Source organism: Pseudophryne corroboree, chromosome 6 (assembly GCF_028390025.1).
Source record: "Pseudophryne corroboree isolate aPseCor3 chromosome 6, aPseCor3.hap2, whole genome shotgun sequence".
NCBI lineage: Eukaryota > Metazoa > Chordata > Amphibia > Anura > Myobatrachidae > Pseudophryne > Pseudophryne corroboree.
Genome location: NC_086449.1, coordinates 557,566,742 through 557,591,523, shown reverse-complemented (window position 1 = coordinate 557,591,523; position 24,782 = coordinate 557,566,742). Strand labels below are relative to the sequence as shown.

At 40.1% G+C, this 24,782-nt stretch overlaps 1 protein-coding gene and 1 pseudogene across 1 annotated transcript in view; one reads left to right on the top strand and one right to left on the bottom strand.

Moving 5' to 3' along the window:
- LOC134934622 (dynein axonemal heavy chain 3-like) overlaps positions 1-24,782 on the top strand; it is a 1,803,147-nt gene that overhangs the window by 1,043,255 nt on the left and 735,110 nt on the right. The gene's annotated exons all lie outside the window — the stretch shown is intronic.
- Positions 7,363-7,482, bottom strand: LOC134937719 (5S ribosomal RNA; annotated as a pseudogene).

Here is a 24,782-nt window from a genome sequence, read left to right as displayed (position 1 = left end):
TATATATATTTTGATTTAAATTAATATTTTGTGCTGTGTTATCCCAGTATACATCCAGGGACTGCAGCTGCTCTGTCCATCTAGGGATGTTCTGTCAGTCCACACAAAATAAAATATATCTCTTTAAAAATATTTTGTGCAGTATCCTTCCAGAATACATCCGGGTGTGCTCCGTTCATTTCAGGGTGTGGTGTCCGTAGCCCATATCCTTATGTTATAACCTATTGTCCTATTTTCATAATTCTTCTTATCACCACATTGTGAATAATTTAAATTAATAATATTAGTAATATTTATAAATGAGCTAAATTTAAATTAAATAAACATAAATAAACTCTCCATACTTATAAACTGAACTTTCTGCATATCGAAGATATCTTTTAGGAAATGAAGAATTTGATCCTAAATAAATTCAATGAAATACATGAAATAAAAATAAATTGAAATAAAAATAAATTAAATTAAATAAATTAAATCTAAAATATTGTCTTCTTTATACTTCTTTGCCTTAATCATCTTTTTGTGAACTGAAATCTTGATCCTTGCCTAATGCCTCATTTTTAAATACATTTTTTTTATTTTTTGTCCTCCCAGTATATACATCCAAGGGCTACTGCTGTTCCATCCAGTTACCTTGGTGCAAACTTTTGGCCTAAACTAGGATGCAAACAATATTGTGAGCTGTAAGGTGTTCAGAATAGTCTGGAAATAATGTTATTGAGGTTAATAATAAAGTAGGAACAAAAACACCACAAAATTCTGTTATTTTAGCTGTTTTTATGATTTTTTTCCCAAAAAATACATATCCAAAACCAAAACCTGCCAGGGTGGTTTTGGCAAACCAATACAGATCCAAAACACGAAAAAGATACAGATCCAAAACCAAAACACAAAACCCGAAAAATGGCCCGGCACACACCCCTAGTTTCCAGATAACACGCTTAACCAATTATGATAGGACATATACGCCTCCTCAGCAGCACCACCTTTCTTCCTAGCCCCCTCGAGCACCTTCTTTCTCTTGCATATTAAAGCAAAAAAGTTATCGTAATGCCCTTTCCTAATGCGATCCTTCACCCAAGGTCGCAGTCTCCGCAGCACCGCCATATTCGCACATCTTACCTCATTCAACTCAACGCAGACTCAACCAACATGCTCGTACTAGAGGACCTACGATGCCGCTTAGTGCCATGATGTCTCCATGACCTCCAACGACCGTAAAAAGAACCAGAAGACCTGGACGAGGTTGAAGAAAGACTTTCACCCTTCTTGCCTCTACCCTGGAGCCCACACCTTCGCTTACTCCCCTGAGCACTTGAATATGAGCTATTGGAGCTAAACATATCAGAGATGACCTCCCCTGACCCCTTGTTATCAAAATTGGGGTCAGCAGAGTACTCACATGAAGCACCTGAAGCCACTTCTGTACGAGTAGTCCTGGCGAGCGATTTGTCAGCCCGGTCCCACTCCATCCTTTGTTCCTCCAGCTGTGGTTCTGCAGCTGTAGATGCAGAATACGAAAAACATTGTCGACACCGCAGGCATATTACCTACACTGGTGCCACTGGATAACCCACTGTTTTGCTTACCTACTATCGCTGCAGCGACCGCCGGCCCCACGGTTTGCACCAGTCATGTGGTTAATGCCCTCCATAACCCAGATGACTCCAGGTAACCCCCAACCAGAACTGGTAGTAAGAATGGGTACCAAAGCTGACACCACCACAGTGCAGAGGGAGAACACAGTTGCCATGTCAAAACCATTCCCCTGAACCATCAACGACACCATTTCTGCCTGACGCGCATACCTCCCGCGGGCACCCGAGACTCTCCACTGAAAGCCTCTTCCACAATCAGCCACAAGGGAACCAAATCCCCACAGCGTCCCCTGGAAGTCCACTCACAAGGCTCCACCCTGGCTCCACCCTGGGGGAATACTTATTTTTAGAGGAGGGGTTATTTTTCTCTCCTTTATGTTTTCTATAGATGTACTTTTAACAATAACAATAACTTTGTCTCATGAATCTGTTTGTTCTTCCTTATACAGTATTACCTTTTATTATTCCTTCTTCTAATTTTAAAATCCTATAAATACTCTTATTTTAATTAACACATAATTTCTGAACTATTTCAGTAGTTTTGATATACAATATATGAATATTTCTATCACATCACTTCCGCCCCTTCTCTCATCTAAGCTTTATATGTTTAGCTCTGATATACTGTATGCTGGTGTACTGCATGCCGCCTATATTCAATTTAGTAGCTTTTCATGGCTACATCTGTAGGTCCTGATTGTACGCACTTGCAACCTTCCATGCATCTTTTACTGCAGTTATGTCTGAGACCAGGGTTGGATTGGGAACTAAAAGTGGCCCTGTAAAATTTTGTAGAAGTGGCCCCTCATGGGCAACACAAGAGGTTAAACATACTGTGTGGAGTTGCTGTACTTCAGAGCTAGAATAACAGAATTAATTGGGGACAATAGAGTGTACTGAGTGCGGTGGGCAGCCTGTCGTGTGGATGGTGGGGCCACATGACAAAATACAAACAGGCCCCATACACATGTCGGCCTACCAGGAATCTTCCTGGTGAGCCCTATGGCCGTTCCACCCCTTAATGGAAGACATTCATACCATAGAACAATGTTATGTGTGCTATGTATTCATTTGTTAATTATATTTTCTGAAAATGTCTAAAGAAATGTGTGGTAATGTATCTCACAAAATTATCACACTTTATTAAAAGAAAAGCTTGGGCAAATAATAAGCTGAGCTGTGTACAGATATTCTATATGTATCAAACATATTTTATTTTTATTTCTTGAGGATGTTTCAGATCATTGCATACTTTGTTGAAAGTGGCAGGATGACAATGAGTAAAATTGTCCATAGTCCCCTATGACCATACTTGTCAGCCTACACTCATAGTAAGTGACATAAGGCATTTTTGGAGTTATATAACTGGAGATACAACTCAAACTGACTATAAATGTCTGATAAAGGGAAAGAGACAAACTTTTGTGATTCACAATTTGCTTCCTTTAGCAGACAAATTAATAAGGGAAATTATGTGTGATTTCTTTTCCTGTGTAAGAAGTATTCCAATCACATTTCCTTCCATTGTTTTTACAAAGCTCTTGTTACAGGCTCCCTGGAAAATAAATGTTAAGTGTTATAGGATGTGTTTGCTTCCTTCTAAATTATCACTGCTATGGGCCTGGTGGCAAAATAATTAAAAGGCTCACTAATTATTTAGTACACATTCATATTTTAATCTCCATTAATATGCATCATTCCTATCCACTCAAGCTCTCATCACAGAAACTGTGCAGAGGAAAAGAAGTTCAAAATGAAAGTGTTATTAATAACTAGAGTGACTATCGAAAATTACCTCTGGTATTATTGCAGGAGATAACAGAACAATTGTTGACATTGTTACATTTACTAGTACAACACAAGTGGATTAGTATATTTTATAATAGTTTTTACTATGTTTTGAACTAAGCGGTTCTTTTAAGACATAGGGGGTTATTCAGAGTTGTTAGCAAACCAAACAAAGCTAGCAATTGGGTAAAACCATGTTGCATTGCAGGCAGTGTTAATTTCATTAGGGATTTTCTATTTCGTTTTAGTCTTAGTCACTTTTCCACAATTTGACAAAATTAAACGTCACATTTTAGACAAATTTTTTAATTTCGTCTTAGTCAAGTTTTAGTCAGTGGATCTTGACGAACATTTTCGTCTATTTCTAATCACTGATTTAGTCATAGCTTTGCAATTTTATGATACTGTAACTACTGTCACTATGTGTTTTAGTACTGTAGTTAATTAGGTATTAAACAAGTGCAACATAACAGACACAAATGCTATTTGCTTTTACAGCAGATAATTTATTTTCTGCAAATATTAATTTAAGAATACAATTGTTCTTTAAAAGAATACAATTGTTCTTTAATTAAAAGAGTCAAAACATTAACCGACCTTAACCCTACTTAAGTAGTAGTAGTTGACTACTACCTGAAGCAGCTTCTGATCCCATACTGCCCCACTCGATTATTGCGTTCTGTAGATGAATAACTTTTAGCAGTACCTAGAATCTCCTGTAATTCATCTGGGGGTCGAGCTTTTAGTCATGCGGCTCTGACTCTATGGAACTCACTTCCCCACACAGTGCGAGAAGCCCCAAGTATAGAATCCTTCAAAAGTAGACTCAAGACTTTCCTGTTTACTCAAGCATTTTCATAATGTCCCTTTAGTATCTACATGCTTCTGTATTTTATGAAAAGCTGTTCTGTACTCCATTATTTCCTGTACTATATTATGCTATGTATCTGTTAAGCGCCTTGAGTCCTATTGGAGAAAGAGCGCTATATAAATAAAATTAATATTATTATTATTAAACATTATAAGATTCTCTGACTCGCTCCTTCTTGTTGTCTCCGACTTCAAACCTTCAAGTAGAAGCATTTCTGCAAATTTTAAATTTTACCTCAGGGCACCTTATCAAATTCTAGAACAACCACTGACATAAGCTTCATTATAAGCTATATAATCACACATACCCAGCACACCAAAACCTACACAGTGTACACAGTCCATCCAGTCCACCTGACCCGACTACACACACATAGTTCAACTCCACACATATTTTATCTTCATCCACTTCCACATCCAGTACAGGTCATATTTACCTTAGAAAACACTGAAGGATGGCGTGTCTTCAAATGTCTCTTCAAATTTGTAGTGTTTTTTTCCAGCCATCTTAATTCCACACAGCACTCCATCAGTGGAAACAATACACTGTGTCTTTCTTTCAGATTTACAATAACTGAAGTGTGTCCATAAATCATCTCTCCATTTCCTTCCCACTGCCAAAGCTGCAGTCGCAGGCAAAGTTTCCAAACTTTCATCATCATTCGACATTTTTTTATGTTAAGCTGCCTATTACGGTGACCACCTTCTTGTTCACGTCAGCTAGAAGTCCTCCATTCCAAACTTGGCCAAGAAGACTCTAACAAAAAAGAAAAAAAAATTGCATAAGAAATATTTGTATTTATAATAATTAAATAAATATAAAAGATCACAGTTGACTACACTCTTACCCAGGCCACCTCCGCTGCCGCACCACACTGTGTATACATATAAATATATATCCTTACACACACATATACTGTATAATGCAACTCTTGTCTGGCTTAGTGTACTGTGCATGCCCCCAACCCAGCGGCGCCCACCTCACATTATATGATATGTCAGTGCCACACACTGTATGTCCACATATATATATATATATATATATATATATATATACATATATATATATATACATACATACATACATTTATATAAATATATATATATATATATATATATATATATATATGTGTGTGTGCCTGTGCATGCCCCCCCCCACCAGCCAGCCCCACATTATAGGCCACACACAAAAATGTCCATGTTACTATATACATGCCATGTCATTGCCACCTATATATATATATATATATATATATATATGCTGCTGTGCCTGTGCCCTGTGCATGCTGCCCCCCACTGGCCAGCCCCACATTATAGGCCACACACAAAAATGTCCACATTATAATATTCATGCCATGCCATTGCCACTTATATATATATATATATATATATATATGAAGTAGTGGTAGTATGGCGCCACAGGTGTATGTGAATAGGGTCGGTGTGGGGTTAAGGTAGTATGCTTAACCGTAGACACTCCTTAGTGGATGTAAGGTGTCAGCTAGCCCCCAAGTAAGTTCAGGCATTGATAAGCTGCCTTGTATTTAGAGATATAGAAGGGAGGGGGGGGGGGGGGCGTCAGCGACTAACAGTGTCAAATTATTTAAAAAATAAGTGTGAAGAAATGGCTGGATATGTACGGATAAAAAGATAAAACTACATTTATTTATAAAAAGTGGGGTTCTTAAAATGTCAAAAGTATAGGATACATAAAAATACAAAAAGGGCTAAGAGGTATAAAACATATAAATACACAGCAAAAATTCTAATAGGATAAAAAAGTGGTGCTTATCTTAAAAATGGAGGGTCAGTTAGAGGTACACCCAACGCGTTTCGTCCATCAGACTTCATCAAGGGGTAGGGTACTACTGAACAGAGGTTCTATTTATAGCTGGTACAAGTGCTAATGAGTAATTATGACATCACTTCCTGTTGGACCTGCAAATTGCTTACAACTTCCCAAAGTCACATATTGACAAACCTATAGTGCAGCAGTAGTAATCACAGGTCCATGTGCAGTGTTAATAACCAAAGACGAGTCCATAAAGTGTCATTTTGCAGGGGTAGAAGTTCAGAGACGCGTCCCGCGTCACTTCCGCCCTGTTTCCAGCGTCAGCCTCGGCGATGTGCGCATGCGCGTCCTGCGGTATTTCCGGTATCGGCATCCAGCGTGCGCTATGTCTTCCTTCTAACACAGGTGTTGGGAAATGTCACGCTTCCTGTCAGGGCGGGGACCGACTGCTCCTTCAGTGTGATTGGATGGGGGAAGCTGTCAGTCATCACGGCGGCCATTTTTATGGAGTATTTATAGCTGCAGACATCTTTTATCCTGATGCAGGTTTAAGTAGTGAATGGAATCTCCACGGAAACCAATATACAATTAAATATAAATGAAAACACATATTAGAACACCATTGTGGTTTTTGTTTGGTGAATTATAAATAGTGATTAATATTAATATTAAATATAAATGGTAATCGGTGTTATATAATGTAAAAAAAATGTTAAATGAGCGGAGTGAGAGATATTTCTTATGGATACATTATCATTAAAGCCAGGTTGTTGTATACTGTCCCTTAACCAATTATCTATCAAACAATTAGAGGGTATAAGAGCAGGTAGAACAGGTTGCTGAGACATAAGGTAAAATAGATTGCTAAAATAAGGTGCCACGAATATTTACCAGGAGTTGCTGCCAATCAATAAGGCTTAATAAAATGTTTAGGGAGATCAACCCTAATTACTAATATATATAGCATTAGCATAGAGACATTATAGATAGAAAGTGCCATTAATAAATCATATAAAAGACTCAGTGATCCATTAATTACTAAAGTGCATAGGATGTCTATCATAATTACATAGTGCATAAGGTGTCTAACAATATTTATATATGAAGGTGTATACATGAAAGAGATTACTCAAGAGGTGAAACACTATATAGGTCTGTCATATATGACTAAAAGTGTTGTGTATACTAATAGTGCATGTGTACATGACAGACAGTGATAGACATTTCTGACGGTAAAAGTAGTGTGTACTGTGAACTGATAGACTATTTGTGTGTCAATATTGCGGACACTGTTTATGGTCCACCATAACCCACTATGTACAGTACCCAATCTTCGCAAATGGTACCCCCATTTGGTACTGGTTGGGCCCTACACTGCTTAGCTTCCAAGGTCGGACGAGATTGGGCGTCCACCAGTGTGGTATGACTGTATCTTGTGGTGAAGCGACTCAAGTACACAGTAATTAATTTTTTATTAAAAGTATTGACATACTACACAATACATGGTGTTTTGATACAAATATGATGCTAGAAAAGTGCTGAGTGCTTAAAGAGTAGAAAAGGAAGAAGGAAACCGGATTGATCGGCCAGGTAGCTTCTTTCACAGGAACGGTGCGATTTCGTAACCTTTGTTGAAACCCATGGGATGTGTAGTTTTTAGTTGGAATATCCAATACATTTCCCTCTGGGAAAGCTTTTTAGCTAGGTCATCGCATCTTTCACCGATCGTAACGTGTTCTATTGCCTTGAAAGAAAGTTCCTCTGGATTGGAGTTATGTTCAAGTTTGAAGTGTCTGTAAATTAAATGCTTCTCCAGTTTATTCTTGATACTCCTTACATGTTCCTGTATCCTAATTTTTAGTGTCCTTTTCGATTTTCCCACATATTTTTTGTGGCACGTACATTCTAGTAAATAAATAACTGATGTACTATTACAGTTCATAAACTCCTTTATCTTTAACTCCTGGGTATTTTCCGTGTCGCTGAAGGTTCTTCTATTAGGATTTAGAAATTTGCACACGTTGCAATGTCCGCATTTGTATGCTCCAATGCACTTCAGAAGGGAACAGTGAGTAGTGTCTGGGTGGTATGTCCCGTAGCATACTGGGTGCAAGAATGTCTTTCAGATTCTTTGATTTTCGAAAGATGAGCTCTGGGTGGGGGGGGAGAATTTCTTTAAGAATCGGGTCCATCAGTAAAATGTCCCAATGAGATCTTAACGAAGTTCTGATGTCACGCTCGTGACTGGTATATGTGGTTATAAAAGAGATGGACTCCTGTTTTCCCATTTTATCTTTGTATGTAAGTAGATTGTCCCTCTCAAGATTTCTAGTCTTCACAATTGCTTCATCCAGTATCGCTTTGGGGTACCTCTTTTCTTCAAATCTTTTCCTGTAGGTTGCTAGTTGTTGTTCGCAGTCTTCAGTTTTGTTACAGTTTCTCCGAATTCTATGGAATTGCGAATACAGGATATTGTTCTTCCATTTCTGTGAGTGGCTGCTCTTATAATGGAGATAACTGTTCATGTCAACCTCTTTAATGTAATTCTTGGTGGTGACCGCCCCTTCTTCTCCTATTAAAATCAGATCCAAAAATTCAATAGAGCCTTCATTTACATTGCAGGTAAAAGACAGGTTAAAATCGTTGGTCTGTAAATCTTAAAAAAGTCCATGAACGACTCAGAAGTCCCATTCCAGATAATTAAAATATCGTCAATGTATCTCTTATACAGTACAACAGACTCCTTGAAACATTGTGTGGTATACATGTATTTCTCCTCCCATTGTTCCATGAATAAATTAGCAAAGCTAGGTGCGAAAATAGTGCCCATAGCAGTGCCACACCTTTGCAGATAAAATTTATCTAAAAATTTAAAATAATTCCGGCTTAAAATGAATTGCATTAATTCGCAGATAAAATTCCTGTGTGCTTCTGTCAGGGAGTGATCCTTGTTCAGGTATTCTCTACTTGCTTTGATGCCTTTTTGGTGTTCTATGCAGGTATACAGTGACTGTACATCAATGGTTACCCACAAATATGAGTCCTTCCATTCTATATTCTTCACCTCATTTAGTACCATAGTTGTATCTTGGCGGAACGATGGTAGCTCTCTGACGTATGGGTTCAAAAAGACATCCACGTACTTAGATAAGTTAGAAGTGAGGGAAATTATCCCTGCAACAATGGGTCTCCCAGGCGGATTAGTTAAGCACTTATAAATTTTAGGTAAAAAGTAAAATATGGGGGTCGTGGGGTTGGATTGCATTAAAAAGGAAAATTCATCCTTAGTGATGATGCCGTTTCTCAGACCCTGTAAAAGTAGTGATCTGAGTTCCTCTATAAAGCTGTCCTTGGGATCATCTGGTAGTGTCATGTAGGAGTGGCTATCTCCTAAAAGTCTCTGTGCTTCTTGGACATATTTATCTCGATCCATTATAACCAACCCACCCCCCCCCCCCTTTGTCAGCCGGTTTTATAACAATGTGTTTATTCTTTTGTAGATTTTTAATTGCTTTTATCTCTCTGTTATGGAGATTTTTCTTCATAATAAGTGTGGGCTCCGTCTCGCAAAGGTCTTTCTTCACTAAGTCATAAAAAATGCAAATATTATTCCCTTTGGACTCCACCGGATAATACTTGCTTTTAGGTTTGAGTCCCGATTTGGAACTTGCTTCGTAATTGGATATGGCAGCATTTTCTTTTCTTAAGAAATGTCTTTTCAACGTGAGTTTACGCACAAACTTGTTAAGGTCAATGAAAGTTTCAAATTTATTAAGTCCTCCTGTGGGTGCAAACGATAATCCTTTGCTAAGTAGGGATTGTTCTGAGTAAGTCAGTTCATGTGTTGATAAGTTGAAGATTCCTTTTTCCGTCGTGTTAATACTTACAGGTTTCTCTTTTTGAATTCTTTCCCTCCTGCCGCCCCGTTTTCCTCGATGTCTGCAAATCTTCTTTTTAGTGGGGAGGCATGTTTGACGTCCTCCTGTACTGAGCTTCTGGGAGGAGCTTTTGGCCTTGCTCCTTGTCTTGAGGATAAAAAATCCTGTTCATTAATGGATTTCAGTCGGTTCAAGGCAGTGAATCTGTTTGATGTTCTAATAGAAGGTGTTCTAGGTGAGTCATCTCTCCGTGGTGGTCTCGCTCTTTGTGGTATCATTTTACAGTGGTACCTTTGATCTGTTTTCTATTTGTCAAGCGTTTTGAATCTACTCCAGTTCTTGATGGTTCCTTGTTAGTAGTCCCTTTTGTCTCTGAGAAATTTTTTCTCCTTCCCTTGTATGACTGCCTCCTATATATGTTCTAGTTTTTTGTTAAGAACATTCTCATTCTACACTCTTACCCAGGCCACCTCCACTGCCGCACCACACTGTGTATACATATAAATATATATCCTTACACACACATATACTGTATAATGCAACTCTTGTCCGGCTTTGTGTACTGTGCATGCCCCCAACCCAGCGGCGCCCACCTCACATTATATGATATGCCAGTGCCACACACTGTATGTCCACACGTGTATATATATATATATATATATATATTTATATAAATAAATATATATATATATATATATATAGAGAACAAATATATATTCGGCACTCCAAATGAATGGTAAAAATCAACTTGCCGGGTGCCTTCCAAACGGGAACAGATATGCAAACGAGAAATAGGCGGCACTCACGGACTCTTCATCTGACAAAACTCGAGCTGACTCAAGAGATGTGTTTTAACGTTTCGGTTTTAATCCAACCGTCATCAGAAGAACATACAAAAGAATACAAAAAGCTCTTACCTTTATACATGCTAAAATCACCACGAGTGCCTTGTCCTCGGCGTCCACGCCGGGACCTACTTCCGGTTACGTCATCATACATGGACTCGGTTGTCCTGACAACGCAAAACATCCGGCTAGTGTGACAAACCCATCACCATGACAACTTAAAAACAAAAATGCAGGAAGGAGACTCAGTGAACGCAAAAGCCTCATGCTGATCAAATGTGCAAACCTCTATGTGTATACACAATGTAGTACTCATGTCAAATTGACATCCACAGAGGGTCAAGATAATAATAAAATTAATGCTACAAAAAGCATGTTAGTGGCAAAGTCTCATTTAAGCCATTGGGTGATACCGTATTTAAACGGTGTATCCACCTGGCTTCTTTTTGTAAAAGGATCCTGTGTCTATCACCCCCTCTTTTAGATACCAATACCTGTTCTAACATCTTATAGCGCAATGTGGCTAATCCGTGCTGATGTGTTTTAAAATGCTTAGCCACTGGCTGGTCAATATTTTTACCCTCTAGGATTTGTTTAATTGCGCTTCTATGCTGGGACATGCGCTCTTTAAATTGACAACTAGTTTTGCCTATGTAAAATAGGCCACATGGACATCTAATACAGTATACTACAAATTTACTAGTGCAGGTGAGAACCTGTTTGATTCTAATTCTTTTGCCTGTATGTGGATGAACCACATAGTCACCCGTCTCTAAATAAAGACAGGTGGTGCATCCTGTACACTTGTAATTGCCTGGTTTTCTCGACAAAAAAGTACTGGTGTCAATAGCAGATAGTTGCGAGATGTCATTATGCACTATCATGTCCCTGATGTTTTTACCCCTCCTATAACTGGGCATGAATCTGGAGGATTTCAGACTACTCAAATCTGAATCGGATTGAATTACCGGCCAGATTCTCTTAGCTGTTTTAGTGAGGAGGTGACTAGAAGTGGTAAAATTTGAAACATATGCCACCACTTTGGGCGAACTTGTTGTGTCAGTGATCTTAGGTATTGGGATCTTAGGTTGGCTCAAAGCCTTAGCCCTGGCTGCTCGAAGCAATTCGTTTTTGTAACCTCGTTCCAAGAATTTCTTGGTCATGAGGTCCATCTGTGCTTTTTCTTCTCCCAAATCGCTGCAAATGCGATGGACACGTAAGAATTGAGAATATGGTAATCCATTTCTCAAAGACTGGGGGTGATGGCTAGAGGACATTAAGAGACTATTCACATCTGTGGGTTTACTATAAATCGACGTTTTAAATTGACCCTCTGAAAAACTAATGTTAACATCCAAAAAATTGATGCTAACAGGCTGGATGTCATAAGTAAATTTGATGGACTCATCACTCAAATTTGCTTCTCTCATCATCTGAATAAAGCCTTCACGTGTGCCTGTCCACAAAATGAATACATCATCGATGTAGCGTGTGTACATGGCTATACAAGATTTAAATTCATCTCTGGAAAAGAAAAGTGATTGTTCCACACCGAACATAAACGAATTCGCATACGCCGGTGCGGCACAAGAACCCATGGCACAGCCACGCACCTGTTTGAAAAACTCATTATTAAACAGAAAATAATTCCTGTGTAAAGTTAAATACAACAATGACATAAAGAAATTAATTTCTGGACCAGTGTAATATGGATTACCATCTATCAAGGATTTGACAGCCGCCAAACCCCGCGCATGGGGAATGCTGGTGTATAAGCTAACAACGTCCGCTGTACACAACCAGCATTCACCTGCGGTCAACTTCACTTCACGTAATTTTTGCAGAAAGGTAGTGGTGTCCTTAAGGTAAGTACCCTGATTCTGGATAACTGGTTGAAGATAATGATCAACATATTTCGCAATATTGGAATATAACGATCCCCTAGCTGCTATGATGGGACGCCCTGGTGGGCAAACTGGGTTTTTATGCAGCTTTGGGATCGTGTAAAACACAGGCACATATGGACAAGAAACCACTAGAGCCTTTTTGGTGGTTTCAGTAATAATACCATCAGTCTCAGCCTGTGATAGAATTAATTTTAATTCACCAGAATATTCAGAAGTAGGGTCCTCTTTTAATCTGCTATACACAGACACATCATCAAGTTGGCGATAAGCCTCTGATTTGTAATCTGCCAAATCCTGAATCACGATGCCCCCTCCCTTGTCGGCAGGACGCACCGTGATATCAGGATAAGTTGACAGATCGCGTAAAGCCAGACGCTGTGCTTTGGTGAGATTTTTAACATTAGTATTAGATGAATTAGATAAGTTGCCACAACTATCAATGCAGCTTAATAAAGTCCTGGTGAAGACCTTGATAGCTGGATTGCTTGAGTATGGGTCAAAAGCGGACCTGGACCTAATAGGACAATCAGATTGATTGGAGGTCAAATCAGATTTAACATTGAAGAATTCCTTCAAGCGTAGCTGTCTATTAAACCTGCTAAGGTCAATTCTGCTGTCCAGATCATTATGTTCATTAGTAGGAACAAAATTTAAGCCTTTAGACAGCACGCTTAACTCATCCTCTGTGAAAGATCTTGAAGATAAGTTGTAAATCACTTCTTTGGTTTTGCGCCTTTTGAGCCCTTCCCTTTCACACTGCCCGCCGCGTCTGGTTCTGGCTCTGCGGGTGAATCCCTCCGGGCCCTGGTTTGGACCCCTAAAGGGACCAATGGTGCGGTAGGACGTCGTCTTGGATTGGCACGGTCAGTTTCACTATTCGAGGTGCCGCTAGAGGTATCAATATCTGAATTTGGGCGGCGGTTTCTTCTGTTAGACCTTGGCCTGGAGAAATTGGGTTTACTGGTGTTGTTAGCCCAAATGTATACCTTATTCTCCAAATAGTCCTTTCTGACTGTGGCAAATTTCTTTGCTTTAAATTTCACCAGATCAGATTTATATTTCTCAACTTGTGTTGCCAATTTCGTGATCCAGTTACCACTGGTGTCTTCAGAGAGGACTGGTAATGTGGTCAATTCCAGATCTTGAATCTTTGTGCGTGTCACTCCTAATTCCCTCGTCGCTTCCTCTATCACTAGAAGGATTAGATCAAAGGATGCTTTATTAAGCACCGCGGCCCATCTGCGGCAAAACTCAGGATTGTAGCGGCCTATGGTGGGGGTGTTCCGTATCCGAAACCCCCTAGGCAGCAGCCGTTCCCGGTAATAGTCCGACAAACAGACCCCGTGGAGATAAAAATCGGTTTCTTTGTTTTTCAATCTTAATAGATGCAAATATAGTTGCTCAGGTGAATCAGCCGCCATGGTGGAAGATAATTTTTCTTTAATGAGTATTCTGTCGGCATCTACATCAGAGAGTGACAGCAATTCTCCTTGAGGCATGTTGGCTATGCGGAACCCCGAGACTCCCTCTTGTACTGTCTCCATGCTGCAATATCCTCACCGGGATAGATGCTGCAAAATAATTTGCACTAGTGTAGGCAGTGTGGAACAAAACTGCTGGGTGCCCTAATACTAGGCTAACGTTGCTGCGAACGCGCCAATAAATGCAGAGAACAAATATATATTCGGCACTCCAAATGAATGGTAAAAATCAACTTGCCGGGTGCCTTCCAAACGGGAACAGATATGCAAACGAGAAATAGGCGGCACTCACGGACTCTTCATCTGACAAAACTCGAGCTGACTCAAGAGATGTGTTTTAACGTTTCGGTTTTAATCCAACCGTCATCAGAAGAACATACAAAAGAATACAAAAAGCTCTTACCTTTATACATGCTAAAATCACCACGAGTGCCTTGTCCTCGGCGTCCACGCCGGGACCTACTTCCGGTTACGTCATCATACATGGACTCGGTTGTCCTGACAACGCAAAACATCCGGCTAGTGTGACAAACCCATCACCATGACAACTTAAAAACAAAAATGCAGGAAGGAGACTCAGTGAACGCAAAAGCCTCATGCTGATCAAATGTGCAAACCTCTATGTGTATACACAATGTAGTACTCATGTCAAATTGACATCCACAGAGGGTCAAGATAATAATAAAATTAATGCTACAAAAAGCATGTTAGTGGCAAAGTCTCATTTAAGCCATTGGGTGATACCGTATTTAAACGGTGTATCCACCTGGCTTCTTTTTGTAAAAGGATCCTGTGTCTATCACCCCCTCTTTTAGATACCAATACCTGTTCTAACATCTTATAGCGCAATGTGGCTAATCCGTGCTGATGTGTTTTAAAATGCTTAGCCACTGGCTGGTCAATATTTTTACCCTCTAGGATTTAATAGACAGCTACGCTTGAAGGAATTCTTCAATGTTAAATCTGATTTGACCTCCAATCAATCTGATTGTCCTATTAGGTCCAGGTCCGCTTTTGACCCATACTCAAGCAATCCAGCTATCAAGGTCTTCACCAGGACTTTATTAAGCTGCATTGATAGTTGTGGCAACTTATCTAATTCATCTAATACTAATGTTAAAAATCTCACCAAAGCACAGCGTCTGGCTTTACGCGATCTGTCAACTTATCCTGATATCACGGTGCGTCCTGCCGACAAGGGAGGGGGCATCGTGATTCAGGATTTGGCAGATTACAAATCAGAGGCTTATCGCCAACTTGATGATGTGTCTGTGTATAGCAGATTAAAAGAGGACCCTACTTCTGAATATTCTGGTGAATTAAAATTAATTCTATCACAGGCTGAGACTGATGGTATTATTACTGAAACCACCAAAAAGGCTCTAGTGGTTTCTTGTCCATATGTGCCTGTGTTTTACACGATCCCAAAGCTGCATAAAAACCCAGTTTGCCCACCAGGGCGTCCCATCATAGCAGCTAGGGGATCGTTATATTCCAATATTGCGAAATATGTTGATCATTATCTTCAACCAGTTATCCAGAATCAGGGTACTTACCTTAAGGACACCACTACCTTTCTGCAAAAATTACGTGAAGTGAAGTTGACCGCAGGTGAATGCTGGTTGTGTACAGCGGACGTTGTTAGCTTATACACCAGCATTCCCCATGCGCGGGGTTTGGCGGCTGTCAAATCCTTGATAGATGGTAATCCATATTACACTGGTCCAGAAATTAATTTCTTTATGTCATTGTTGTATTTAACTTTACACAGGAATTATTTTCTGTTTAATAATGAGTTTTTCAAACAGGTGCGTGGCTGTGCCATGGGTTCTTGTGCCGCACCGGCGTATGCGAATTCGTTTATGTTCGGTGTGGAACAATCACTTTTCTTTTCCAGAGATGAATTTAAATCTTGTATAGCCATGTACACACGCTACATCGATGATGTATTCATTTTGTGGACAGGCACACGTGAAGGCTTTATTCAGATGATGAGAGAAGCAAATTTGAGTGATGAGTCCATCAAATTTACTTATGACATCCAGCCTGTTAGCATCAATTTTTTGGATGTTAACATTAGTTTTTCAGAGGGTCAATTTAAAACGTCGATTTATAGTAAACCCACAGATGTGAATAGTCTCTTAATGTCCTCTAGCCATCACCCCCAGTCTTTGAGAAATGGATTACCATATTCTCAATTCTTACGTGTCCATCGCATTTGCAGCGATTTGGGAGAAGAAAAAGCACAGATGGACCTCATGACCAAGAAATTCTTGGAACGAGGTTACAAAAACGAATTGCTTCGAGCAGCCAGGGCTAAGGCTTTGAGCCAACCTAAGATCCCAATACCTAAGATCACTGACACAACAAGTTCGCCCAAAGTGGTGGCATATGTTTCAAATTTTACCACTTCTAGTCACCTCCTCACTAAAACAGCTAAGAGAATCTGGCCGGTAATTCAATCCGATTCAGATTTGAGTAGTCTGAAATCCTCCAGATTCATGCCCAGTTATAGGAGGGGTAAAAACATCAGGGACATGATAGTGCATAATGACATCTCGCAACTATCTGCTATTGACACCAGTACTTTTTTGTCGAGAAAACCAGGCAATTACAAGTGTACAGGATGCACCACCTGTCTTTATTTAGAGACGGGTGACTATGTGGTTCATCCACATACAGGCAAAAGAATTAGAATCAAACAGGTTCTCACCTGCACTAGTAAATTTGTAGTATACTGTATTAGATGTCCATGTGGCCTATTTTACATAGGCAAAACTAGTTGTCAATTTAAAGAGCGCATGTCCCAGCATAGAAGCGCAATTAAACAAATCCTAGAGGGTAAAAATATTGACCAGCCAGTGGCTAAGCATTTTAAAACACATCAGCACGGATTAGCCACATTGCGCTATAAGATGTTAGAACAGGTATTGGTATCTAAAAGAGGGGGTGATAGACACAGGATCCTTTTACAAAAAGAAGCCAGGTGGATACACCGTTTAAATACGGTATCACCCAATGGCTTAAATGAGACTTTGCCACTAACATGCTTTTTGTAGCATTAATTTTATTATTATCTTGACCCTCTGTGGATGTCAATTTGACATGAGTACTACATTGTGTATACACATAGAGGTTTGCACATTTGATCAGCATGAGGCTTTTGCGTTCACTGAGTCTCCTTCCTGCATTTTTGTTTTTAAGTTGTCATGGTGATGGGTTTGTCACACTAGCCGGATGTTTTGCGTTGTCAGGACAACCGAGTCCATGTATGATGACGTAACCGGAAGTAGGTCCCGGCGTGGACGCCGAGGACAAGGCACTCGTGGTGATTTTAGCATGTATAAAGGTAAGAGCTTTTTGTATTCTTTTATATATATATATATATATGTGTGCATGCCCCCCCACCAGCCAGCCCCACATTATAGGCCACGCACAAAAATGTCCATGTTACTATATACATGCCATGTCATTGCCACCTATATATATAAATATATATATATATATATATATATATATATATGCTGCTGTGCCTGTGCCCTGTGCATGCCCCCCACTAGCCAGCCCCACATTATAGGCCACACACAAAAATGTCCACATTATAATATTCATGCCATGCCATTGCCACTTATATATATATATATATATATATATATATATATATATGCTGTGCCTGTGCCACATTATACATGGGGTGATGGGGGTCCTGTCCCTCTTACCTGGCCTGAAATGGTGTTAAATTTAAGTGTGTCCTCCTCTCCCCCTGGCTGGGTCTCCTCAGTCCTGGTCACTGCTGCTGTCAGTGCTGTGCTTATGAGTTGGCATGCTGTACTGCTTGATAAAGCTGCCTGGGCCGGCTGGGCCCTGAATTGTAGCTCTGTCACCCCAATCTCCACTATACTTACTTCACAGTGCACACAGATGCCCCACTCTGTCTCCTAGTCGCCGCAAGGCCCGTCGGACCACATCTGTATGCGGCGTCCTGCGTTGCTTCCTGGGTACATTAGAGTATCGCGAGACATGTGACTTCCTGACGTAAATAATAAAGAGTTTTCGTCTTGTCAATATTCGTCAGGACATCATGGACTAATAATTTGTCATCATTTTCATTATGAAGAATTTTCTATTTTCATTATTGTTATGTTTTAGTCATTAAAAAAACTTTGTCAATGAATAGTTTTCATCGGAATTAACACTGATTGCAGATGGGGCAGATGTAACATGTGCAGAGAGATTTTATTATATATAATCAGTAGCTCTTTGTTCTGAATTTGTAATAGTCTGGAAAATCTGTGGAAGTCCATGGTTACTATCAGCCACATCAGAAGAGGTGTGTTGAGGTGAAGCCTGACCACCTGAAGGTGGGGTTAGTCTATGTAGTGGCCTGAGAAGAGCACGAAAATGTTTCCATTTTAGCTGCTCCTCCTGCATCATTTCCGAATTTGCCCATGATGGAGCAACACAGGAAGCAATGAAGGAACAAGACCACCAGAGGAAGGTATAAAACTGTGACAGAGAAGCAGGAAACAATTGAGCAGCGAATAAAGGGACAACTGAGGGAATGAGTATGTCAAGCATAAAAATTAACACCATCACATGCTCCACTATTAAAGTGCAGCTGAGAACAGGAGTCATTTGTCAGGATCGGGGAGAAGCAATAGATATAACTTTGTGGAGCCAGAGAGGCTTCAGGAATTTAATGAACAGAACCTGAAGAGTTAAAATGGGCATCACAACTTCAGGCAGTCTCACAATGAAGAAACCATCAGGGAGAAACTTACTAGAGGAAGAGGAACAAGCAGCAGAGCAGCCAGAGAGCACAGTGCTGGAAGCGTAGGATTAACAAGTGAGTATCGCCAAGACTCATAGGCACCTAACTGCCAGGAGACACAGAGAGAGTGGGCCCAAGATGGCAGCAGCCAGCTCCCAGAACATGCCAGACCACCACCAGAGCACTGGAGAACAAAGCAGGATTCCAGGAGGTAAGCAATAGAGCAGCACCACCGGACGACCAAGGGAGCTGTCAAGGAGACCAGGAGCACCAAGGCAGGGAGCACAAGAAGATCAGGTCTCACAAAACAGCATCTTTCAGGTGATGAAATGTCCACCGTGACATGCCAAGAAGGGAAGAGAATGTTGCCTACTCAGGTGCCAATACAGGTGCATGGACAGCTAGGATATATGAATTAATATAGCATAGGCATGGGCAGTGTCGGACTGGGGCATGAAGGGGCCATCAGGGAAATGCATATGGTGCCCATATTTAGGGGTGTGCCCAACCTGCACAGAGGCTTGAGTAACTATTCTATTTATATAGAAATACTGCTAGTGCATAGTTATGTACAAGATTAATAAAAGCACTGTAGAGAATAAACCATAGTTATGTGCAGTATAATGTAACATACATATAATGTATTATTCAAGTTCAGAGTGTGGAACCTGATTCCTAGAGGAGGGGATGGGCCCTCAGGCAGTGGGGCCCACCAGGGGTTTTCCACTGAACCCCTGTGGGCCAGTCCAACCCTGGGCATGGTAGAAGTGGCAAGGTGCTGCCTACTCTATGCTATGCCAATTCATGCCCCACATTTTTAGGATTTCTACCTCCACAATATGCAGCGGCCCTACAATTGGTAAACAAAACCCAAACAGAAAACCATTTAAAAGAAAATGGGCTTCATCCCACAGAGGATACTGGCCCTAGCAATTCTCCTTCTCAATTAACTGAACATAAGTTTCAGATTTATTGAGACATGAGCCTTAATGATTCTGGTTTGTCCTTTGCCTGCCCCACCTTTACAATACTTGATGGAGTGACCACTTCCATTAATTCTACCGGAGTGACAAAAATTACACCCCATCCCTTTTGTACCAGGAGAATCATTAAAGGCAAAACATTTACTTTTTACCTCTGAAAATAAACCAGGTCTACCTGGACACATAGGCCTAAACAATGGTTGATTCTCAGCCTCACTTTAATGCTACTGTGTGACATCAAGCCACACCTCAGTAGCTTTAACTCCTAAGGATATAACTATTTTGGCCCTCATTCCGAGTTGTTCGCTCGCAAGGCGAATGTAGCAGAGTTACACACGCTAAGCCGCCGCCTACTGGGAGTGAATCTTAGCTTCTTAAAATTGCGACCGACGTACGCGCAATATTGCGATTACAAACGAGTTAGCAGTTTCAGAGTAGCTCCAGACTTACTCTGCCTGTGCGATCATTTCAGTGCTTGTCGTTCCTGGTTGACGTCACAAACACACCCAGCGTTCGCCCAGGCACTCCCACCGTTTCCCCGGCCACTCCTGCGTTTTTTCCGGAAACGGTAGCGTTTTCAGCCACACGCCCCTGAAACGCCGTGTATCCGCCCAGTAACACCCATTTCCTGTCAATCACATTACGATCGCCGGAGCGAAGAAAAAGCCGTGAGTAAAAATACTTTCTTCATAGTAAAGTTACTTGGCGCAGTCGCAGTGCGAACATTGCGCATGCGTACTAAGCGGATTTTCACTGCGATGCGATGAAAAATACCGAGCGAACAACTCGGAATGAGGGCCTTTTTTTTTATCATGCTACTTTCTAAACTGCTCATCATAACGACTCTAGTAAAGTGGTAGGACTGCATGTATATCATCACTCATATAGGCAAATAATGCAGAACAGAAAAGATATGCCATAACTATGTGTGTGTGTGTGTGTGTGTGTGTGTGTGTGTGTGTGTGTGTGTGTGTGTGTGTGTGTGTGTGTGTGTGTGTGTGTGTATAATGATTTCTACCGATAGCATATTATACAAAGAATAATACTAGAGAACTAAAAAAAACTAGAATATAAAACTCTGTAGAGTAAAGCATTTATTAATTGTATCCAGTTGATTAAAGAATTAATATATAATCTAAAATAGAATAAAATTAAATAATCTATAGCATATTAATCATTTATATAGGATTTTACCAAAATAGTTCAAACATAATGTAAAATAATTAAAGTGAATTAATTCATAATTGCTTTATAAACGATGGTCCCACAGAATTTATAATCATTCATTAATAAATAATAACCTATTATCTATAAGTACAATAGCAAAAAAGTATTATGTATAACAAGGGTATCAGAATGAATGATTGCTGAAAAAAATTGCTGAATATTTGTGTCAACATTAAATATTAAAAATTATCAGAAGTCTATAAATGGGATACAAGTATACAACATGTATACAGATGTGTTCATGGTCAGCTGACCAGTGTGTGTGCACGTGCGTACGCACCTGTTTCCATTAGGAATGCATTGGTGCGTTTACACCTGCCTTATTCGTGTCCGTGTATATATAGCCACTGCTGCGACATATGTACACATGCAAATGCATTGAGGCAACAATGAGGCTGGACAGATCTGCCAAATACAAAACTAGATATATATTTATAAACATATAAATGAACTAAAAATATATAAAAACTATTAAAACATTTTAAAGATTAAAAATGTATAAAATTGTTTCCAATAATGAAAAATCATTTATCAGGGTATTTTTTACCAAAAAATATAGTGAGAATATGTCGGCATGCGCTGGCTACCCTCCATTGTCCCCTCCCCACAGGGACAGAGTAGATTTTAATACTGTGCATTGCTGGTCAATTTCATTCATGTGCCATTCTCGGGATCTACCTCTGAAGTTACTGACGTGTCTGTGATGTTCTTGGGTACTGTCCTGTTTGATGTGCCTGTGTCACATATGCTGCATTCACATTGCACATGCATCAAGGTGTCGCTGCGGACCTGCATGCATTGAGAATTCCTACGCAAAGTGATTGACAGGAAGTGGCCATTTGGGGGTGTTAACATTATGTTAGCAGGAAGTGATTGTTAAAATGCAAGTGTGTCATGGCCATTTTCAGGGGCGTGTGTCTGACGTCAGCTGCGGTCTCAGGCATACAAAAATGTGGCGCCCGAGTGACTACTGCCACGGCTATTCTGCGCAGCCATAGGTCTGCCCTTCAGCTTGATGTTTCCCATTTTTATGTACAGGCCGTGTATGCATATTCAATTGCGAATGAGTTGTGTTCACTCTGGTGGGAGTCTATTTTGATTTCTGTGTGGCAACTTCACTTGCGTGTATAACTGCACTTGCCGCTGCATTAGTGTACTTCTCGGAATCAGGCCTTATATCAGAGAAGCACCAGCCCACAGTTTCACGTGTATGACTCTACTGGTTGCTTCCCCTTCATGTCAGAGACCAGCACTATGTGGCTGTGACCTGGAGGCATTGAAAACACATGGTAAGATCTTCAAAAATGTTCTTTTCTTTAATAAACACAGAGGCTAGAAATAGTTCTCAGTTTTCCCTGTGTGTAAGCTGACTTGCTAGCACTGTCACAGATATTCGGTAAAATCATTTAAAAAGAAAAATATGTTATACATTAATTTCTTACATTTATTTTAGTCAAATACAACTGAAAGATCACATAAAGGAGTTGTAGTAACTAGTTTGCAATGATACAGTAGCTCTGCAAATAGCTATTAAACATTTTTTTTAATGACTATATTATAGAGGTATAAAAGTGAACACTGAACAAGACTACATTTTAATACTTTTTTGCAAGTGATACAGTAGTCTTCTGTATTCAAAGATTGCATTGATCTAAGCAATTTACTTAGTGTTACAGTACAGTATATGATAATGTCTTTTTATATGTCTTCTAGTGTTAATAGACTTTAAATAAGAAAATACTAATCTAGCAGTAGATTGCATTTTTATGTTTGTATTATGGCTCTGCAAGTAACAGAATATATTGATTTAAATTCAAATGTCCTCTTTATTATGCCCCGATTGAAAACTCTGCTTTATACCCTTCACAAGAATGTGACCTAAAACTGAGTGAAAACATTGGGTCTTCACATTTTAGTTAGAAAATAAGGGTACTTGAAGTACAGCAGGGGTGTAGCCAGAACTTTGTGCGCAAAATTTTGAAGGTGCCTCTGTCCAAATGCTCCTAGAGAGACACCTCTCCACAGAAGTTGTTAATTGAATCCCCTATAATAGTGCCCAAGTTTATATTATGAACCATAGTAGTGCCCTAGTTCATATTATGTCACATTGTAAGGTTGCCAGTACACATTAAGCCACACAGCGCCCCCAATTCACATTATGACATACAGTGTCCCCAGTTCTTATGATGCCACATTACAGTATGGATGTTTTGGGGCTGGAACTGAGTGAGACATTGGAATCACACAGAACTGCCTTGACTTGTGCTAGTGACATGGGAGCAGAGCCGGCCATAGGCATAGGCAAACTAGGCAATTGCCTAGGGCATTTGATATGCCTAGGGGCATCAGCAGCTTCTGCTGATTAAAATGATATGCGGCAAGCCTATATTCTGTATGTAGCATTTCTTATGCAGATACAGCCACAGTCTCACACAGTATATAGGCATGCTGCATATCATTTTAATCAGCAGAAGCTGCTTGTGCATCCTAGCCACATAGTGAGATTTATGAGGACACATCTGTATCCAAGCAGAGGCAGAGGTCACAGTGTTAGTGGCAGTGTGAGTGCTGTGCATGTGAGTGGGTTGGTTGTGCAGTAGTGTTCAGAATATGTGTAAGGAGCATTATGTTTGTCATGTAAAAATGCATTAATAATGTGCAACATATGTGTAAGGGGCACTATGTGTGCCATTATGTGTATAAGGGCATTAATAATGTGCGGCATATGTGTAATAAGGTACTACTGTATGTGTGTCATTATTTGTATAGGGGCACTAATAATGTGCAGCAAATGTGTAGGGGGCACTATGTGTGTCATTATGTGTATATGGGCATTAATAATGTGCAGCATATATGTAAGGGACATTATGTGTAAAAGGGCATTAATAAAGGTTGTCATAATGTGTAAGGCGCATTATGTTTATAAGGACATTAATAATGTGTAAGGGGCATTACTGTGTGGAATTATGTGTATAAATGCATTACTAATGTGTGGCATTATGTGTATAAGGGCACTACTGTGTCGTCTAATGTGAATAAAGAGCAATAGGGTGTGGTGTAATGTGAATAAGGAGCAATTCAGTGTGATGTAATGTGAATAAGGGGCTCTACTGTGAGGAATAACGTTTATAAGGTAAAGTAATACTACTGTGGGATGTAATATGAATTATGGACACTATCGCATGATCAAATGTGAATAAAGTTGTAGTACTGTGTGGCGTAATTGGAATTGGGGTTACTATTGTGTGGCCATGCCCCGTGCCAGCAAAACCACACCCCTTTTTGGGCTGTGCGCCAAATCTGCGAACTGTTCCTATTTAAAATATAGGGGGTACAAACACCAAAATAAGGACTGCTATGGGTGAGGGGTGATGGTGCTGGGAAAGAGGTGCAAGGTCAGAGTTGGAACCAGCGGCTGTGCTAGGGGGCACCAGCCAAAATCTTGCCTAGGGCATCATATTGGTTAGGGCCGGCTCTGCATGGGAGTGTTGTGGCTGTGTATCAAAAGATCAGTGCAATTCTGAATAATGTGTTTGATGGGTCATTGGGTCTATTGCACCTAGCATGGGACTGGTTCAAGTGCAGATACTAAGAATGATACTTGTGGTGACTGTTGTAAAATCAATGGTTAGCAGACTTTCT